Below are 20,672 nucleotides of genomic sequence, written 5' to 3'. Positions count from 1 at the left end.
GGCTGAGCATCTAGATGAGAAGAACAGGAAGTTACTCTCCTCAGAGGTTACTCACAAATCCACCCTCCATCACCTCCAGAACGTCCCTTGCAAAACCTTAGCATTTCCTTTAGCAATTTTTGAGTTGTGAAGGATTTCAGTGCATTTTGGGGGTTAAAAGAAGAAGAGAGAAGAGGGGTATTCAAAGAGAGCAAAGAGGATCCGTGTTTCGGGTCACATTTCAGTTCCCATTAAGGTATAAAGCTCGGATCTTTACTTCCTATCATTTAGATCTCCATAAAAGGTTGTTGTTGTTATTTTTGTCCATTTCTTGACTTTGATGTCGATTTGAGAAGAAGTGGTGATGAATGGGCTTTAGATCTAGGCATTACAGAGTTCCATAAATTCAAGGTTGCCACCTTTATTGAGCCAAGTTCCTATTCCAAACCTAGATCTCCACTTTCAGCTTATTTAGGGAATTTAAGTGCTATATTACCATGCATGCACGTAGAGTTAGAAACTTTACATGAAAAGCCAACCCTAGGAACCCAGATCAATGAATTGGACGCACTGAAATCGACTGGAATCGACTGTATAAGAATGGCATGCATGAGACTCGACGAGTCGGTTTGTGATGCCCAAAGTAATATCCCCTTTTTGGTGTTTCGAGTTGGACGAGTGAATGAAGATTAGACTCGGTGAGTAGGAAGCAGAATTACAGATGGAGGGACTCGGCGAGTCTACGCCATGACTCGGAAAGTCCAAGGCAATCTTCTTGCCTCACGAACATACTCGATGAATTGTTCATATAACTCGGCGAGTCACAGACTCGACGTGTTCACATAATGAAGGAGAACTCGACGAGTTGTTCATATAACTCGGCGAGTCGGATGAAGTTAGATTCGACGTTAGTATAGAGGAAGAACTCGTCGAGTTGTTGCCAAACTCGACGAGTTGAAGAGAGTAGAGGATTAGAAAAGGTGTTAAGTACTTGGCAAGTTGGCGGCCCAACTTGGCGAGCCCGGTCAACTGACAGTTGACTTTGACTAGGAGGTTAACTTTGACCAGGGGTAAGTTAGTCATTTTACCATGAGAACAGTTATCAGTATCTGATTTGGTGTCTATGGAATTTGTAGTCGAAGAGTTCCGGAGCAGCAGTCAGCCAGTTTCAGATTTAGCATCTCAGCAGCCAGTGTTACGAGGTGAGTTTTCCTTCCATTAGGAACGGGTCTATGACCACAATGCCAGCCCGTTTAGTTAGTAGTAGTTCCGGACTTCGGTCCGATGCAGTAGTTAAGTGTGTTTGGTGTCTTTGTGATTCAAGCATGTCTTTGTGTTATGTGTTCTGAACTTCGGTTCGATGCAGTATGCAGTATATGTGTTTATGCTAGTAGTTATGATTATGCTATGCTATGTTCAGTCAGTTTCCGGACTTCGATCCAATGTAGAGGGCAAGGCCTTTGTTAGTTCCGGACATCGGTCCGATGTAGTTATCGGACTACAGTCCGATGCAGAGGGAAAGGCCCTGGTTAGTTCCGGACTTTGGTCCGATGCAGTTTCCGGACTTCGGTCCGATGCAGTTTGCGGACTTTGGTCCGGTGCAGTGGGCAAGGCTAAATATGTGTTTAATTGTTATTGTATGGTTTGTGGTAGTTTGGGGGAGTTCACTAAGCTTCATGCTTACAGTTTTAGTTTGGGTTTCAGGTACTTCCGCTAGCAAGGGGAAGAGCTCTAGATGATGGCATGGCACACAAAACAATTACAGTTTTATCCTGGGAGTTTTATTCAAAAGAAAAATGTTTTTGAAAGAATTCTTGAAAAAGAAACTTAAAAAGAAAAAGGGTTTTTGTGAAAGAGAAAAAGGTGTGGTGCACGCAATCAACCGAGGTCAAGTAAGTACTCCCAAATAACCTATACAAGTTTACGTTATGATTATCAGTTTTAGTTTCAGTAGAACACCATGCTAGAATAGGACTAAGGATCTAGGAGGATGCCTTATGTGCTTGCTATATGTGTTTCAGATTTATGAGAATTGCATGCTAGTATTGAGTAGACAGTAGTAGGATAGCTTGTTTAGGTTATGCCTGATAGTATGAGCTAAACATTGTATGTTAATACAATTTCTTATTATGAGGAAAAATTTGCTTGAGTAGTTTCCTATGTCTGAATGCAGCTTGCTTTGTGCTTTGTGGGACTCAGAGTGATGGGGGTTAGCTATTAGGTGGATACGTTAAGTCACATACAATCAGGGTGGAATAATCTTAGAGTGTTGGATTTGACCCTATTGTGCAGCTCTTGTATAAGTCCTAACCGTTGTAGGGATGAGTCCCTTACTCGAAGGATTATCTGAGCCTCGTTCCATGTGATGGTATTCATGTAGTGGCTAATTGGCATTACAATGAGGCCTTCAGCAGCTGAGGACTAGTTTTTGGGAGAGTCAGAGATTTCCCTAGGGCAAGCCTAGGATGAGAGTAGTAGAAATCAGTAGCAGTGGAAGTGACTTGGTGAAGTTAAGGTAGTTCTTGAGGAAAGTACGGATAGATGTGGAAGGTAGTATGGGCCCGTACTACGGAAAGTAGAGGATCCGTAGTTGAACCAAGGAAGGCTGAGATGAGACCTGAAAACTTGTAGTAGTAGCGATCCCTCGAGATATATCAGTGTTTCTGACGTTTATCATGATGTGTTTTTAGAATGGTGGTTTTATGCCCTAGGCCAGTAGTCGGCAGTTCAGGAGCTGGCGAGGGATCAGGATCAGGCTCGGGGGCCAAGCATCTAGATGAGCAGACCAGAGAATTCCTCTCCTTAGAGGTTACTCGCACCATACTCGAGAGGACTCCTGTGATCTTCGGTTCGATCAAGGAGGGTATTTTGGAGCTGATGGACGAGAGGTTTAGCACATTCCGAGCTGAGGTGGCGGCCATGATGGGGTCGCGCACGCTCACCTTCAGGGAGTTTCGGGCTTGTGGAGCTCCAGACTACCATGGGGCACGGGACCCCATAGCGAGTACTAGTTGGTTGGCAGATGTTGCCAACGCATACCACACCAGTACATGTCCCGAGGGGGACAAGGTCAGACTTGCATCCTGTCTTCTGAAGGACAGGGCACGAGATTGGTGGGAGAAGATCGGGCATGTCATCGGGAATGACACAAATCTTGATGCGATGACCTGCACTGATTTTACTACCAGGTTCAGAGCCGAGTTTGCACCGGTTATTGAGGTTCAACAGTTAGCTAGGGAGTTTCAGGATATCACCCAGACTATAGAGACAGTGGAGGACATTACTGCCAAGTTCAGGGAGAGGGCTCTTCTCATTCCTCAATATGTAGCTGATGAGGAAATGAAGAAGGCCCGTTATCATGAGATGTTGCGGAGTGATATCCACCAGTTTGTGAGCCAGTCTAGCTGTAAAACGTTGGATGATATGATTGCGAGGACAAGAGAGAGAGAGAGAGAGAGAGAGAGAGAGAGAGAGATTTGGAGATGGAGAAGAAGAGGAAGCCAGAGGCGTCTTCTGGCACAGGGAGTTTAGGAAAAAAGCCCAAGGTATCAGATCATAGATCTAGAGGACAGCAAAGCCACAGTTGGTGTGGCAAGTGTGGGAGGTTGCATGATGGGGCGTGCAAGGCAGGGAGTTCTAGTATCTACAAGTGCGGTCGGACCGGGCATATAAACAGAGATTGTATAGCTATTACTACCACCAGCACAACATCTGATCTGATTTGCTTCCATTGCAATCAGAGGGGACGTAAAAAGTCCCAGTATCCGAGTTTGGCAACAGCAAGGAAGGTGGAAGCACCAGCCCCTGCTACACTAAGGATTACAGATGTCCGTCAGGGCCGGGGTGAGGCGCCAGTGGCGAAGAGTAGAGCTTTTCAGATGACAGAAGAGGAGGCGCGAGCGACTCCTGATGTGGTGACGGGTAAGAATTTTCCTCTTATCTCTTTATTGGTATTGATTGTTTCTCATGGTTATATGTTTTCGTATAGGGTCGTTCTTAGTGAACGGCATTTCAGCTATAGTATTGTTTGACTCGGGGGCTACCTGATCATTTGTTTCCCTTACGCTTAGTAAGAGGTTTGGTAGAGCTTCGGGGGAGCTGGATTGTCCCCGATCCTGTTCTTGAGGAAGAAGGATGGGTCGTGTCGTATGTGCTTAGATTACCGGAAGTTGAACAAGGTAACGGTAAATAACCGTTACCCACTCCCGAGGATAGACGATTTGTTTGACCAGCTTCAGGGAGCATCTTGGTTCTCCAAGATTGACCTTCGGTCAGGATATCACCAGATGCGGTTCAGGGATGAGGATATGCAGAACACCTCTTTTAGGACCCACTTTGGTCATTATGAGTTTGTGGTGATGCTGTTCGGGCTCACCAACGCTCCAGCCGCATTCATGGATCTCATGAATCGCGTATATAGACCGATGCTGGATCAGTCAGTGATAGTGTTCATTGATGACATCTTGCTTTATTCCAAGACTCAGGAGCAGCATGAGGAGCACCTGAGAGAGGTGCTAGAGACGCTAAGGAAGGAGAGACTTTTTGCAAAGTTCTCCAAGTGCGAGTTCTGGTTGCGCGAGCAGCAGGCAGTGTTTGAGACCCTCAGACAGAGATTGTGCGAGGCGTCGATTCTTACCCTACTAGAGGTTGTGGAGGATTTTGTAGTCTACTATGATGCTTCGATCACTGGTATGGGAGCAGTGTTGATGCACCGAGGGCATGTGATAGCTTATGCATCTAGACAGTTGAAGCCTCACGAGGCTAACTATCCGACACACAATTTAGAGTTGGGGGCAGTGGTGTTCGGCCTTAAGATTTGGAGACATTACCTCTATGGGGTCCGTTGTACCATTTACACGGATCACAAGAGTTTGAGGTATGTCATGGATCAGCTGAATCTGAACATGAGACACTGCCGATGGTTAGACGTGGTAAAGGATTATGACTATGAGATCCTTTATCATCTGGGCAAGGCCAAAATTGTGGCCGACGCCCTGAGCCACAAGGCGGTAGCTTCCCCGATCAGGGATATTTTTCTAAGGATGACAGTGATTACTCTATTGTTGGAGCAGATTAGAGAGGCACAGGTTGAGGCCCTGAAGGAGGAGAGGCAGAAATGTGAGAAGATTGTGCGCCGGGTAACTTCCTTTGACTATGACAGTCGAGGATTGTTGACCCTTTATGGGAGAGTTTCGGTACCGTACTGGGATGGAGTACAATAGATATTGATGGATGAGGCTCACAAGTCTTGGTTCTCCATCCACCCATGGGCGACGAAGATGTACATGGATCTTCGACCCGATTATTGGTGGCCCTACATGAAGCGGGATCTAGCTTGGTATGTGGAGAGATACCTGACCTGTAGGAAGGTCACGACGGAACACTAGAGACCCCATGGTAAGATGCAGCTGTTAGACATTTTCGTGTGGAAATGAGAGGGCATCACCATGGTTTTGATCACTAAGCTTCACAGGATTGCATGTGGAAGTGTAGGACCCTGATTTGTTGGCGTGAGGTCAGTCAGAGGGTCATCAGGAGCATTGAGGTGGTGCTCAAGACCACAGAGTTGACCCAGTAGGTCCGTAGCAGACTGCAGACTGCGTAAAGTCGGCATAAGAGTTACGCCGATAGGAGGCGTTCGGACTTGGAGTTTTAGGTGGGTGACATGGTTCTCCTGAAAGTGTCTCCTTGGAAGGTTGTCATCAGGTTTCGGAAGAGGGGCAAGTTGTGCCCCAGGTTCATTGGTCTCCTTAGGGTTTTGGCCTGGGTGGGTGAGGTTGTCTACCATTTGGATCTTCCAGCAGAGCTTAGCCAGATCCATAACACTTTCCACGTCTCTCAGTTGCGGAAGTGTTTGGTGGATGAGTCAGCAGTGGTACCATTGGAGGATATTTAGGTTGATAGCAGCCTGAATTATATTAAGAGACTAGTTGCAATCTTATATCAGAAGATGAAGACCTTGAGAAATAAGGTGGTCCGGTTAGTAAAGGTGCAGTACAGCACCGGAAGGGTTCAGAGTGGACGTGGGAGACTAAGGAGGAGATGAGGGAGCAATATCCGGAGTTATTTCCAGGATCGGCAGCAGCAGACTTCGAGGATGAAGTCTAAGATAAGTGGGGGAGAATTGTAACGCCCCATTCTTGGTATGTAAATTAAATATAGTATTTTTCCCTTTCTTAAGAGGAACTTAACGAGTGTGTAGCCTGACTCGTCGAGTAGAGACGCGTTTTAACACGCATCTTTAGCCGGTGACTCGACGAGTCTATGTTCTTGGACTCGGCGAGTCAGCCAGTCTGGATGAAACGCTAATTCCAAGGTTTGCACCCTATTTAAACAACCTTATGAGCCCTAAACCAGCGTCCATCACCTACAAAACGTCCTTTGCAAAACCTTTGCATTTCCTTTAGCAAGTTTTGAGTGTTTCTCACCTTGTGAAGGATTTTGGTGCCTTTTGGGGGTTAGAAGAAGAAGAGAGAAGAGGGGTATTCAAAGAGAGCAAAGAGGATTCGAGTTTCGGGTCACATTTCAGTTCCCATTAAGGTATAAAGCTCGAATCTTTACTTCCTATCATTTAGATCTCCTTAAAAGCTTGTTATTGTTATTTTGGGCCATTTCTTGACTTTGATGTCGATTTGAGAAGTAGTGGATATGAATGGGCTTTAGATCTAGGCATTACAGAGTTCAATAAGCTCAAGATTGCCACCTTTATTGAGCCAAATTCCTATTCTAAACCTAAATCACCACTTTTAGCTTATTTAGAATATTTAAGCTCTATATTATCAGGCATGCACGTCAAGCTAGAAACTTTACCTGAAAATCCAACCCTAGGAACCCATATCTATTAATTTGATGCACTGAAATCAACTGTATAGTAATTGCATGCATGAGACTCGCCGAGTCGTTCTTAGGACTCGATGAGTAGGAAGCAGAATTAGAGATAGAGCGACTCGACGAGTCTACGCCATGACCCCCAAAGTAATTTCCCCTTTTTCGTGTTTGGAGTTGGACGAGTGAATGAAGATTAGACTCGATGAGTAGGAAACAGAATTAGAGATGGAGCGACTCGATGAGTCTACGCCATGACTCAGCGAGTCCAAGGAAATCTTCTCGCCTCAAGAACAGACTCGATGAGTTGTTCATACAACTCGGCGAGTCACAGACTGGACGTGTTCATATGACGAAGGAGAAGTCGACGAGTTGTTCATATAACTCCGCGAGTCGAATGAAGTTAGATTCGACGTTAATATGGAGGAAGACTCATCGAGTTGTTGCCAAACTCGACGAGTTGAAGCGAGTAGAGGATTAGGAAAGGTGTTACGGACTCGGCGAGTTGGCGACCCAACTCGGCGAGCCCGGTGAACTGACAGTTGACTTTGACCAGGAGGTTGACTTTGACCAGGGGTAAATTAGTCATTTTACCGTGAGAACAGTTATCAGTATCTGCTTTAGTGTCTATGGAATTTGTAGCTGGGGAGTTCCGGAGCAGCAGTCAGCCAGTTTTAGATGTAGCATCTCAACAGCCAGCGTTACGAGGTGAGTTTTCCTTCCAGTAGGAACGGGTCTACGGCCACAATGCCGGCCCGTTTAGTTAGAAGTAGTTCAGTGTGCTTGATGTCTTTGTGATTCAAGCATGTCTTTGTGTTATGTATTCCAAACTTCGGTTCGATGTAGTATGCGGTATATGTGTTTAGGCTAGTAGTTATGATTATGCTATGCTATGTTCAGTCAGTTTCCGGAGCAGAGGGCAAGGCCCTTGTTAGTTCCGGACTTCGGTCCGATGTAGTTACCGGAATACGGTCCCATGTAGAGGGCAAGGCCCTGATTAGTTCCGGACTTCGGTATGATGCAGTTTCCGAACTTTGGTCTGATGCAGTGGGCAATGCCAAATATGTGTTTAATTGTTATTGTATGGTATGCGGTAGTTTGGGGTAGCTCACTAAGCTTCATGCTTACAGTTTCAGTTTGGGTTTCAGGTACTTCCGCTACCTAAGGGAAGAGCTCGGGATGATGGCATGGCACACACCACAGTTACAGTTTTATCTTGGGAGTTTTATTTAGACATTTTGATATGATATTGACTTCAGTTTTGATTTGTGACATTTGCTATGACATTTTGAGACATACGATTCATGGTTTTATTATATAACATTTGATGTTGTCGTTTTTAGTAATGTTAAAACAAAAATTTTTGGGTTGTATTTTTAGGACGTTTCAAATTTGCTCAGACTTACACATGAAATCAACCAATTTATATGGCTTGGAACTTTTCCAAGTAATCGCCCCTCCATTCAGTGAGAATACCCAGCCAAAATGCAAAGAAAAGTTTTCCCGGTCTGTTTCAAAACCGGCATCACCGTAACCACTCACTCTTAATGTATCACTACTGCCAAGAACTAGGAACATGTCTTCCATTCTTCATAGATAATTAAGGATATTCTTCACCCCAATCCAATGGGTTGTACCCAAATTTTCGTGAAAATGACAAACCATGTTCAATGCATAAGACACAACAGGTCGAGTACAAGTCATTCCATACATGATCAATCCTATAACCTGTAACACTTAGTTCCTGGTACATATTTAACTCAATTAATTATTTACTTTGAGAGAAGGACTCGGCGATTTGGTGGCCCTAACTTGTCAAGTAGGGGGAATTTTATGCACGGGGTTTAAGTCACCTACTTGGCGAGTCGGTACCCCGACTTGACGAGTAGTCTGTGCATATTGAAATCCTAATTTTGGGGTTTTGCACCCTATTTAAGCATCATATTAGGCCTCCACCCTAGCCACCATCACCTCCACAACCCACTCTCGAATCCCTAATCAACGTTCTGTGTTATTGAGCTAGTTTCTTGCCATTTTGTGATTTGAAGCTAGAAGAAAGAAGGAAAGGCTAGAAGATCGGAGGAGAAGGTAGAAGATCTAGAGCTTGGATTGCATTTGAAACTTGTTGAAGGCATAAAGCTTATACATTGGCTCCTTTTCACTTAGATCTTCATTTTAGCTTGCTTGTTGGCATTTTTGAGCCGTTTTCAAGGCCATTTCCGAGTTGTGAGCTTTTGGGGATGTAAGGACTTCAGATCTTGGCACTCTTGAGCTCTAGAAGCTCAAAGTTGCCACCTTTATTAAACCATGTCCCCATTCCATGCATTAGGTCTTCATTCTAGCTTGGTTTTGGTTTTTTTAGCTTCATAGCACCATGCATGCACGCAAAGTTAGCAAATTTACGTGTTATGTTAACCTAGGGAGTCCAGATCTGTGAGTTGGAAGCATTGGAATCGATTAGAATCGACTGTATGGTTTTAGCATGCAAGGGACTTGATGAGTTGTTCATGTGACTCGGCGAGTCAAGTCGTGGTCCCCAAACATTTTCTGTTTTCGAGTGAGCTTGTTGAGTTAGGGAGTAACTCAATAAAATGGACGAGATCTAGACTATGAAGCTGAAGAACTCGACGAGTCTGTGAAGGGACTCGACGACTTGACCCATTTTGTCCCGAGTCTGTACTAGATAGAACTCAGCGAGTCTCTGAAGCGACTCGACGAGTTGACTCAGTTTATCACGGGTCTGATAGCATAGAACTCGACGAGTTATCAGATAACTCGGCGAGTTGGGTTGACCATGAGTTGACCTTGGCTTTGAATTTGACCAAGGGTAGAATGGTAATTTTACCCTTAGAAGGATTTTTAGATCTTAACTACGTATTATTGTGATTTTGATAGCCGGGGAGAGGTTAGAGTAGCTATCAGATATTTCTCACCGTGAGATTTCATAGACGACTTTGCGACGTGAGTTTTCCTCCAGTAGGAACGGGTCGAAGGCACAAGTGTCGGTCCATTTATGTATTTAGAGTATGCCGGACTTCGGTCCGATGTCGGGGTTAGCCCGATGTTGATTATATGTTTCCCGAATTTGGTCCGATGTCGGGGCGGTCCTGGGAAGTGTATATGTATGCTTGATCTCTTTGTGTAACATCCCAAAAATCAGGTATACCTTATGAACCTTCATCTTTGAGCAAGGGGCACATTTGGCCCTTGTTAAGGAAATGCATGTTTGGCAAGTACGCAGGGCATACTGGGGTGTACGCTCAACGTACTCATCTGCGTCTTGAGCGGGAAGGGTCGCCAGGTACGCGGGGCGTACCCAGTCCAGATGAGAAACCCTAATATGTTGAGCCTCCCTATTTAAGCAACCTTAAGGCCCTTTTGTTGGCCACCTTTTCCACAGCTTTACCATTTCAAAACCCTAAATCTCGTTCATATAGCAAGGGAGTGTCTAGGAGGGCTTAGTATTGTGTTCTTGGCCATTTGGAGCAAAGTGATAGCCTTGGAGGAGGAAGAGTTGGAGCTCAAGCTTTTGGATCCGAGTTTAGCAGTGAAAGAAGCTTCATTTTGAGGTAAAAAGCTTCAAGATTTGCATCTTTTATGTTCATACGTTGTAGAGAGAAGTTTTAGGGTTTTTGGTCCCCAAGTTTAGAGCTTTTTGAGTGGTTGAGCTCTTAGAAGCCGAGATCTGTCCCATGCTAGCTCATTTAGTGTTGTTATGTGATAAAAATCCAGTCTTGGTTGTTAAAGGTTGTTCATGCACAAGATATGGACCTTTTAAGGTTGGAAATAGAGTGTTTTGGGTGTTTGTGACTTCCACAGCCATGCAAAGGCTTAAAGTCACCAACTTTATGGATTAAGTCGTGTTACAGAAGTTAGATCTGGATTTTGGACGCAAGTCTTAACCGATTAAGACCTGAATGAAGAGGAGGATAAAGCTGGGAGTTACGCTCGGCGTAATCCCAGTACGCGCAACGTAAGGGGCCGCGTACCCCGATTCTGTGAAGCCACCGGGTACGCTTAGCGTACAGATCTGGTACGCGTTGCATACCCCAGAAGGTTGACTTTTGTTGACTTTTAGGGTTTGGTCAACTTTAGAGTATTTGAGCCTTGTGAGGGGTAAAATGGTCTTTTTCCCTTCTGAGAATGATAGGAAAGGAAAGAGTCTAGCCTTGGGGAAATGTATTAATGAGAAGTGTTTGTTATGATTAGGCAGAGGCTAGATCCTATCTCACCGAGTCCGAGATTTCCGAGTTACCGAGTTACCTGAGGTGAGTCTTCTCACTATACTGTACCTGGAAAGGTACCTATGTGTGACCGGAAGGTCTTGTATGCTATGAGATGTATGTACTGTATGCTATGTGTTACATGTTCTGTTTGCGTTATGTATGTGATATGTATGCTATGTATGATATGGGCCGGAAGGCATTATGACATGGACCGGAAGGTCAGGGAGTCATGGATCAGAAGGTCAGGGAGTCATGGACCGGAAGGTCGGTATGAGTGGGACCGGAAGGTCTACTGGGACTAGGACGGAAGTCCCATGAGACACATAGACCTGAAGGTCATGTAGAGTATGGCCTGGAAAGGCGTATGTGTGTAAGTGGTATTTGGGAAACTCACTAAGCATTTATGCTTACAATTGTTGTAATATGTGTTTCAGGTACTAGCGAGGACCGTGGAAAGGCGCCGACGTGACCCGTACACACTGGAAGAAGATTTGATTTATGATCTTGGGATATGTATTGAATCGATAACTATTGTGGAATATTTTCGAGAACGTTTTATATATGAAAAGTTTGGTTGTTGAAAAATGAAAAAAATTGTTTTAAAAATTACATCGTTACAAGTTGGTATCAGAGCTTTGGTTTGAGGGACTCAGATGCACCTTCAGGCGTATCTGAACTCAATCTGAGGATTTGAGAAATTTTCAACAAAAAAAACTGATTTTTCTAAAAACAGCAATAGGTTTTGAAACAACCAGAGCGGAGCAGTGTGTACGGTCAGCCAATGCCCGAACGGTGAATCCCCAAAATACCCTTACAGTATGTGTTATGATATATGATATGTTATGCTCTGCATGCTAGAGTAGGCCATGTATTCATATTAGGACTAGAGTGGCCTGATTTTGTGATGCCTTAGCTTAGGAGATTACTGCTGCTACGAGATGCCTTGAGTGTGAGTAGGTAGCAGTGAGGAGCTTATGAGAGGTTTATCGGAGGGTAGCCAATGCATAGTGAGAGTAGAGTACTTGCAATCCGGGATCCAAGGAGGAGGACTTGGGGTGAATGTTGATGCGGTGTGGTCAGTAGTATAGGGCCCGTACTACTGAAGACACCGGATCAGTGAGCAATCCAAGTAAGAATCCTTAAGATATTAGAGGACGAGTAGGGTTGCGTTATTGAGTGCGAGTATGCTCGATCGAGTCTCTGATATTTTTATGTTGTATTTCAGGGACATCATGGTTTGGACATGACACATGCCTGGGAGCAGCAGTGTCAGCGACGAGGAGATCCGTCGATTGATTCATGAGGAGGTGGCTGCTGCCATCCGGACCGAGATTCCAGAGATGTTCGGGGACATCAAGACCACATTGATTGAGACCTTTGACGATCGATATGCAACCGTGACTGAGGATGCGGCTACTGCAGCTACTGCTGCTGTTGCTGTTGCTGTTGCTAGACCTCAGGGAGGTGACTCGTTGCTGTTTCGGGAGTTCAACAACACGAAGCCACCAGAGTTCGAGGGGACGCAGGACCCGATTGCTGCGATGAGGTGGATCTATGATATAGAGGGATGTTTCTACACGTGTTCTTGTCCGGAGCACTTGAGGGTACAGTTCGCTCTGAACCAGCTTTGCTTGGGAGCGAAGGATTGGTGGAAGTTCATGATGGCAAGCTTCACTCTAGCAGAGATTTCTGAAGTGACCTGGGAAAGGTTTACCGCCATGTTCTGAGACGAGTATGTTCCCCCGGTGGAGAGGAAACGGTTGATTCACGAGTTCTTGACCCTCAAGCAGGGTACTGATTCTGATACAGTTGTTACCATGAAGTTTCATGAGAGAGCGATGTTTTGCCCTGAGCAGGTGTCCACCGAGCAGGCACGCATGAGCTAGTATTTAGGCGTTCTGAGGAGAGACATTCGGGAGTTCGTATCGAACTCGATGTACCGGGCATTTTCTGAGCTCCAGGCAAATGCCCGGAAGAGGGAGATTGAGTTAGAGACTCAGGCCAGGGAGGAGGCCGAGTCACAGAGGATGGATCGGTGGTCGGCTCAGTCTCAACCGGCAGCCAAGCGGACGAAGTCCGCTGATTCGAGGACTGGAGGCCAGAAGGGCCGCACTTGCGGGAAGTGCGGCAAGGGACATGAGGTGGTTTGTCGATCGGGTGCCTGCTACAAATGTGGAAAGGAGGGGCATATCGGCTAGGATTTCCCCAAGGGATTTATGGTTTGCTATCATTGCAACCAGACTGGGCATAGGAAGGCCGAGTGTCCGCAGTTGCATCAGGGATCTGCGCCTCCTGCTAGGGTTACTGAGGTTCGGCCAGTAAAGGCTGAGGCACCAAAGGCTCATGGGAGAGCCTTCCAGTTGACAGTGGAGGAGGTCCGCACAGCACCCGACGTTGTGGCCGGTATGTATTCTTCTCTCTATTTATTTGAGTCTGAGATATTATGCTTATGTTATGTTATGCGTAGGTGTTGGGTCAAAAATATGGTTCATACTTTGTTTTTCTAGGAAATTGATTTGTTATGTAATATTGTATATGTGTTTACGGTCAGGAAGTGAGTTTATGACCGTAAACTCAATTTGCGGCCGAGTCCAGTATATATAGGGGTGAGGGGTGTGAGCAAAAGAGTGATGAACACTAGAGGAGCTTAAGTGTGTGCATTTGAAGGTGTTCTAGAGAGAGAGAGAAGAGAGTGTGTGTTAGTGTGTTTGAATCTTGTATCCGAATCTTCATTCATATCAATACATACAAGATTCATCATCATCTTCTTCTCCTTCTCTTCTATTTTTGATCTGACATCATCCGTTTGATTGGGATTCCGCACCATCAAACGGATCTGATTGATACACAAGCATTTTTGGGGACTTACAATTGTTATCAGAGCTTGGTTTGTATCACTCATTTTTGTCAGATCTGGAGCTGATTTGATCTTATTTTGAAGAGATTTTTGCGTTTTTAGATAGATCTCGAAATATTAGGGGGGGGGGGGGGGTTGTTCTTCGCGTTTTTCGTAAAAACGAGTTTTTGATCGAGTTTTGGAGCAAAAAGGGTGAAAAAACGCTATTTTTCGTCAAGAACAATGATTTCTGAAGAGTTTAAGGTCTTTGAAGGGTTTACGGTCCAAAGTTTACGACCGGAAACGAGTTTACGGTCTGGAGTATACGGCCGGAAACGGGTCACCGGAGTTTACGGCTGGAAACGTGTCGCCGGAGTTTGCGGCCTCGGCTCGGTGGACGGTAGATTGCGGCTCGGCTCGGCGGCTTGCGGATCGAAAGTGTGCGGCTCAGCTTGGACGGCTTGGCTTAGTAGCAAGCTTCGCTTCAGGGCTTCATTAAAAAAAATAACGCGATTTTGAGGGTGTTGGGTATCGAACCCGCAACCTCCAGCTCTCAAACCAAGCGCCTTACCATCCCGGCTAGCCAAGCACTTGTGATTTCCTTCCGATATTATAAACTTAACCACTTCCTGTCGCACCTAATTTCGAAACTTGACACTTTTAACCCCAAAAATCAATTTCTTTCAATTTTAAATTTCATTTTCAACCAAAACTTTTAGTTTTCATTTTTTGACTTTTATTTTTGACTTTTTACTTAAAATTTTGACTTTGACTTTGAAATTTAACCGTTGACTTTAAACTTTGACTTTTTCGTTTAACTTTTAAAATTTTAAATTTAGTTTTTCGGTTTGACTTTTAAGTTTGACTTTTGAGTTTGATTTTTTTAAGGTTGACTTTTGAGGTTTATAGTCAAAGGGCGTTTTTAAATTTAAAGTTTGAGTTCTAGTTGTGTTTTTAATAGTTTTTGAAGTTTACGAGGGAATTGAAAACATGAAAGAGAGTCGTCAGGAGATGTTAAGACAAAATTTCAACATGTTCGCTTATATCCCTGGAGAAATTCTGGAAGCTTAGTTGCAGCGATTTACCACACTCACTACTGAGATGAATATAGCTGAGATCTTCTTGACCAAATCTGAGATAAACAAAAAGTTGCTGAATGCACTTCCGAAATCGTGGGATATGGACGGGGCTGACATCAAGAAGACAAAAGATCTCAATCGTCTTAGTCTGGCTGATATACTTGAAGAACTTGACGCTTTGAATTGTCGAAAAACAATGAGTTCCGCAAACCTTCCGGTCAATGAAGTGTCATGTTCTCATTCATGTGAAGTTTCATGCTCTCAATCATGTGAAGATACGATTAAATTTCTTCGGGAACAAATTGGTTTATTAAAAAGGGAAGTTGAGGACCTGAGATATGAAGGATATCAACTCAGGAAAGGACAGAAACCCCTGAAGGTTGAATTAGAAGCAAAAACCAAAGACTTTAGGAATCTTCAGGAAGAATATAACAACAAGTGTGAAAATTATAACTATATTAAGAGACAACTTGCTGCTATAACTGAAGAACTTGACGCCTTGAAAATTAAGTGTGGAAAAGCATATATCAGTTTAAAAAATTATACTGCGTCAAGTCAGACAGTCGAGTCCTTATTTGAAACCCAGTTAAAATTCAAAGATAATCAAAACAAGGGTCTATGCTATGATAGTGTTCCTCCACCTTTCAATCATAACTACACATCCATCCCAATGACATAGGAAGAAATTGACAGGGAGGCACATCTTCGATATGGCAAACCAACTGGATTTATGTCAGGAGGTATTCAGGTTTAAAATACTAATGTTTCTGCTTCATGTACAGGTAAAGTAATAGAAGATGAGAACAAGGAGAAAACGATTGAACAAACCAACATCTCCTTGAACTCTGAATTTGTTGCTTCGAACTCAGCTGTTTCTGATCAACCTGCTGTTGAGAAATACAGGCCACCAATTCCAGCGGAACAGAGTGCCTCCTGCAATTGTGCATATGGGAAAAATAAGAGACAAGGCCAGGATACGCCACCAGGGGTAGGAAGAAACAATTTCCCAGTGAAGAAAAAGACTTGTTTTCACTGTTGAACACCTGGTCATATTTCCCGAATTTGTCCAAATCGCGCATACTTTCCTTACTATGCACAAGGCTGGTAGAACGCGCCAAGAGGGAGATACTCCAAAAGAAACCCCTCAAGGTCACGTTCAGACCATGATGATTGGAACGTGCAGAAGGCCAAGAATCAAACCCACAAGGCCAAGAATCAGAATCCCAAGGGCAAGAAGGGAATATCGGCCAAGAAGTCCAATCCAAGAGATGCTTCCGTGAAGCCAAAATCAAAGTCATCTCAACGGCCGACATCAAGTTCCAAAGAAAGTTCCAAAGCAAGTACTGAGACACCCATCAGATCGAAAAAGAAATGGGTTAAACCCAACTACAAATGGGTTCCAAAGGCTCACTCTCCCAAATCAACTAATGACTCTAATATTTCTTCATCTTCTGTTTGTGATAAACAGGATATGTCATGGGAGAAAGTACCGTGCAAGGATGACAAAGGCCGACCCAGTTTCAAAATGGATTGGGTTCCAAAGACCAACTAATCCCACTTTGTGTCGGAGCAGCTATGGAGGCATATCATCAGACTTCGATTTGTTGGTAGTGGCTGTTCCTGGCACTTGATAGGAGACATCTCTCAACTGTACAACACTCAGAACATTATTTGGGAGAATGTGTCCTTTACGGGAAGGGAAGAAAAGAAGTGATCACTCACGGGGTTTGTGCTTAATGACATGAAGAATTTTCGAATCTGTTCTGAGTTTACGCGTGCTGTTCTCAGACCTTCTGGATGCAAATTCAATCGGTGACTTACGGTTTGAGTTTTCTTCTATATACTCCTGAGTTTTTCTTAAGTTGATTCGCTTTAAAGACTAATTTTTGTTTTAGGATAGTTTAAATTTGTGCATTTACTTTCGTTTCTCTCCTATGCACAAATTTAGGGGAGAAATAAAAACAAAACAAAAATTAGAAAATTTTCAAAAAAAAAAAACATCAGAAAATCAGAAAATCAAAAATATGTTGGTTATGAAATGTGCTTGAGGGAGTACTTACGGTTTATGGTGAGGATACCTGTCCTGAATCAGCATTTTGTTTGGTGGCTAGGGCGAGGCAGAGTTTACAGCAGGGCTGTAAGGGATTTGAGGCCTATGTGATGGACATGCGAGTGGCCGCTGTGTCACACCCCGAAAACCGAAGGCGGAAACATTTCCGGGGTTGACTCCACGTTGAGTATCAAATCCAATGCACATAGTAAGTAAAGTAAAACAACCATTACATTACATATTGATAAGTTTTACAATTGTTTCAAAAGTAAAGTTGTACATGTGATACATAGTATATAATAACAAAACGAACTGGTCTTCTACGCACTCCAGTCTGGAACAAAATGATCTTCGGGTACCTGTTCTAACGCTGACCTGAGAACACAAGCGGTTTGAAAATCAGCATAACGTTGGTGAGTTCATAAGCGGTTTTTGTTTTGTGAAAATGTTCATGTTTCCTTTCTGCTTCTGAAAATGTTACACACACCAAGAAAATCCCATATTTTCTTAAAAAGGTTGGTTATTGTTTCTCAATATGTAAAGTAAAGTTGTACACTAAAAACACATTTACTCTTGTGAAAATGTACAAATAGGTTATCTGGTTTGTTATACTGTTCTGGTTACGTTCCAATGTATCCCCAGGAAAGTCCCATACTTTCCTGATTGTGTGATACCAATTGTGAAAGATGTAAAGTTATCCGGTTTGTTACACTTTTCTAGTTATGTAAACGTTCCCCAGGAAAGCCCCATGCTTTCCTGAATGTTGGTTATCAATGTAAAAGATGTATTCTGTAAAACGTGGTTATGTTCAATCTTTTTCCCAGGAAAGTCCCATACTTTCCTGAATGTTGGTTACCAATGTGAATGATGTATACTGAAACCTGGTTATCTTGTGAAATGTGTTAAGTTATTCATTATTACTATTAAGTAAATCTCTGTTATCCTAATTGCGAGTTCCATAACCATACAATAGACTAAATGTGGCAATAAGTAGTCCACATCACCTTATGACTTTCGTCACCCTTGAACCATTTCGGTTCGGCTGTAGCTAGCAGCCAGGTGTGGGGTAGTCAGCCCCGTATAGATCTATACACTCAAGTCACGCTCTCTAATCCAAGAGATTCTGGTTACAGGTGCAGTCCTTCACTCGCGTATCTCTGTGGAGTGTTCGCCGAGGACGTGTCTCTAATCATACAGGACTAACAAATTTACTAGTAATAATATGATAATCCTCCACTCGCATATCTCTGTGGAGTGTTACCGAGGACAAACAGTGTACAAGTTTTATTTTCAAATGTTCTAATGTTATGCTTTTAACTGATAAAATGTGGAAAACCATTTGTGAAATATATAAAACATAAAAGTTTAAATTCCATTTCACAAATATATGTTTATGTGATCTGCATGTTCAAACGGTTATCAGTTTTATCAATCAGTGTTATAAGCATATAGAATGTGAAACACACACATGAAAACAGGTTTTTGGGTACAATTAATCCCTTGTACTTTGCTTGTGTTCCCCCCTGAAAACAGTGAAAAATAGTGAAAAAGGGTAGGGGTATGAACTCACCAGGCGAGGAAATGTGACGGTTTCGGACACTAATCGTTGGTTCGGGGCTTCATTACTCGCGATGTTCCTATGTAAAATGAAATAATGTCCAAATATATCTAATTAGATTTAAAATCACTAATTAGATGGAAGATTACACTCCAATGAGGTAAAAGACCTCAAAACGAGTGATTGGAGTGACCCGGGTGACATCTACTGACTTGTATTGATGCGAGGGACTTGGGATTTGAGTTTACTCCCCAAGAGTAAACTCCCTAATGAGTTTTCATCCATAAATCCCATACATACATGAGTTCATGACCGTGAACTCATGTTTGGGTGATTTTGAGTGTTAAAATGGCTTAAATGGACAAGGGAATGTTGGAATGGATTTTTCGAATGCCTTGGATTAAATTGAATGAGCATGTACCTTAATTTTGGGATTTCATGGCTGTATACTTGGAGTTTATGGCCGTAAACTCTCCCATGCTCAAACTATATTTATTTTGTGGTGGTTAGGACAATCACATGTGATTCTAGTTAATTTTCCAAGCCTTGGTATGACTTTAGGGCATCAAATGACACACACTTAGGAGTTTACGGCCCTGGAGCACATGCTATGGCCATAAACTCTCAAATGAAGAGTTTTGTTATGTTTAAGGTCCCCAAACTATTTTTTGGTTGGTTCTAGGATTTATTCTAAGGCTTTTGGTTAAGTTACAAGGCATTCTAACATGTAAAAGTGAGTTTACTCCCCATGTTTGAGGGGTTTACGGCCCAAGAACATACCTTGGCCGTAAAATCATGTTAATCCGTCAAAATCCAAGTTTAAGGTGTTCCAAGTCCGGGTTTGTAAGCCTTAAGGTCGTATCTAAGTCCCAACAATGATTTGGAAGGGTTAAATTGCTCAAAAACCCCATTTTTATGTGTTTACAGACCAAGCATACTCCTTGGCCGTAAACACATGTTCCAGGTCCAATTTCACGAATTAAACATAGATTTGAGGGCTTAAGAGGTTGGATAACAAGTTAGGAAGGTTACCTCTACGATTTGGAGCCTTAAATCTTTGATTTTGGACCTTAATCTATGATGAGGAGAGAGGTTAGAGAGAGAGTAGTGAGAGAGAGCCAAAAGCTTCAAATGGAAGCTTAGAACACTTTAAATAGTGTTCAGGAATCGGACACGATGGAATTCTACCTGATACCAGCGTTAGACGGGGCTTTTGGTCGCACCCGGCCAAGTTGCCGTAACCCGATATGGTTGATTCTAGAAATGTTCCGATCACTAGAATGGGGTGTTAGAATGATTTCTAAATGCATTAAGACACCCATTAAGTCATTTTAGATCAATACCATTTAATGAATTAATTAAATGAGGAAATCGGAAATGAGTTTGGAAATGACGATTGGTTGGTCGAATTGGATTACGAAAAGAGTTACAAGAAGTGATACGGAATTTCGGGTTGTTACACGCTGGGAGGCCAAGTTCGATTGATGAGGTCCCAATTGTGAGAGAGTTCCCTCATGTTTTCCCCGAGGGGTTGTCGGGTGTGCCTCCCGAGAGGCATGTGGAGTTTCGTATCGACTTGGTACCGGGGGCAACACCTATTGCCAAGGCACGCTGTCGCCTTGTGCCGCTCGAGATGCAGGAGTTATCCTCGCAGCTTCAGGAGTTGATGGGGAAGGGGTTCATCAGACCGAGTAGCTCACCTTGGGCAGCGCCGATCCTTTTTGTCACGAAGAAGGATGGTTCACACCGGATGTGTATTGATTACCGGGAGTTGAACAAGTTGACGGTCAAGAACCGTTATCCGTTACCAAGGATCAACGATCTGTTCGATCAGTTTCAGGGAGCGTCTTGGTTCTCTAAGATAGACTTGAGGTCGGGATATCAGCAGATGAGGGTTCGGGATGAAGATATCCAGAAGACAACATTCAGGACTCGTTACGAGCATTACGAGTTCGTGGTGATGCCATTCAGGCTCACCAATGCACCAACAGTGTTTATGGATCTCACGAATAGCCTGTGCAGGACGATGTCATAATGCTCATCCACTATAGAAACTCTCATAGGTTAACTCAACACCTCTTTTCGGATACTGATGTGGTGGTTAAACGCTAATGACACG

This window comes from Lactuca serriola, chromosome 1 (assembly GCF_051521515.1).
Source record: "Lactuca serriola cultivar US96UC23 chromosome 1, Lser_US96UC23_V15, whole genome shotgun sequence".
Lineage (NCBI taxonomy): Eukaryota > Viridiplantae > Streptophyta > Magnoliopsida > Asterales > Asteraceae > Lactuca > Lactuca serriola.
This window is presented reverse-complemented; position numbering follows the sequence as displayed.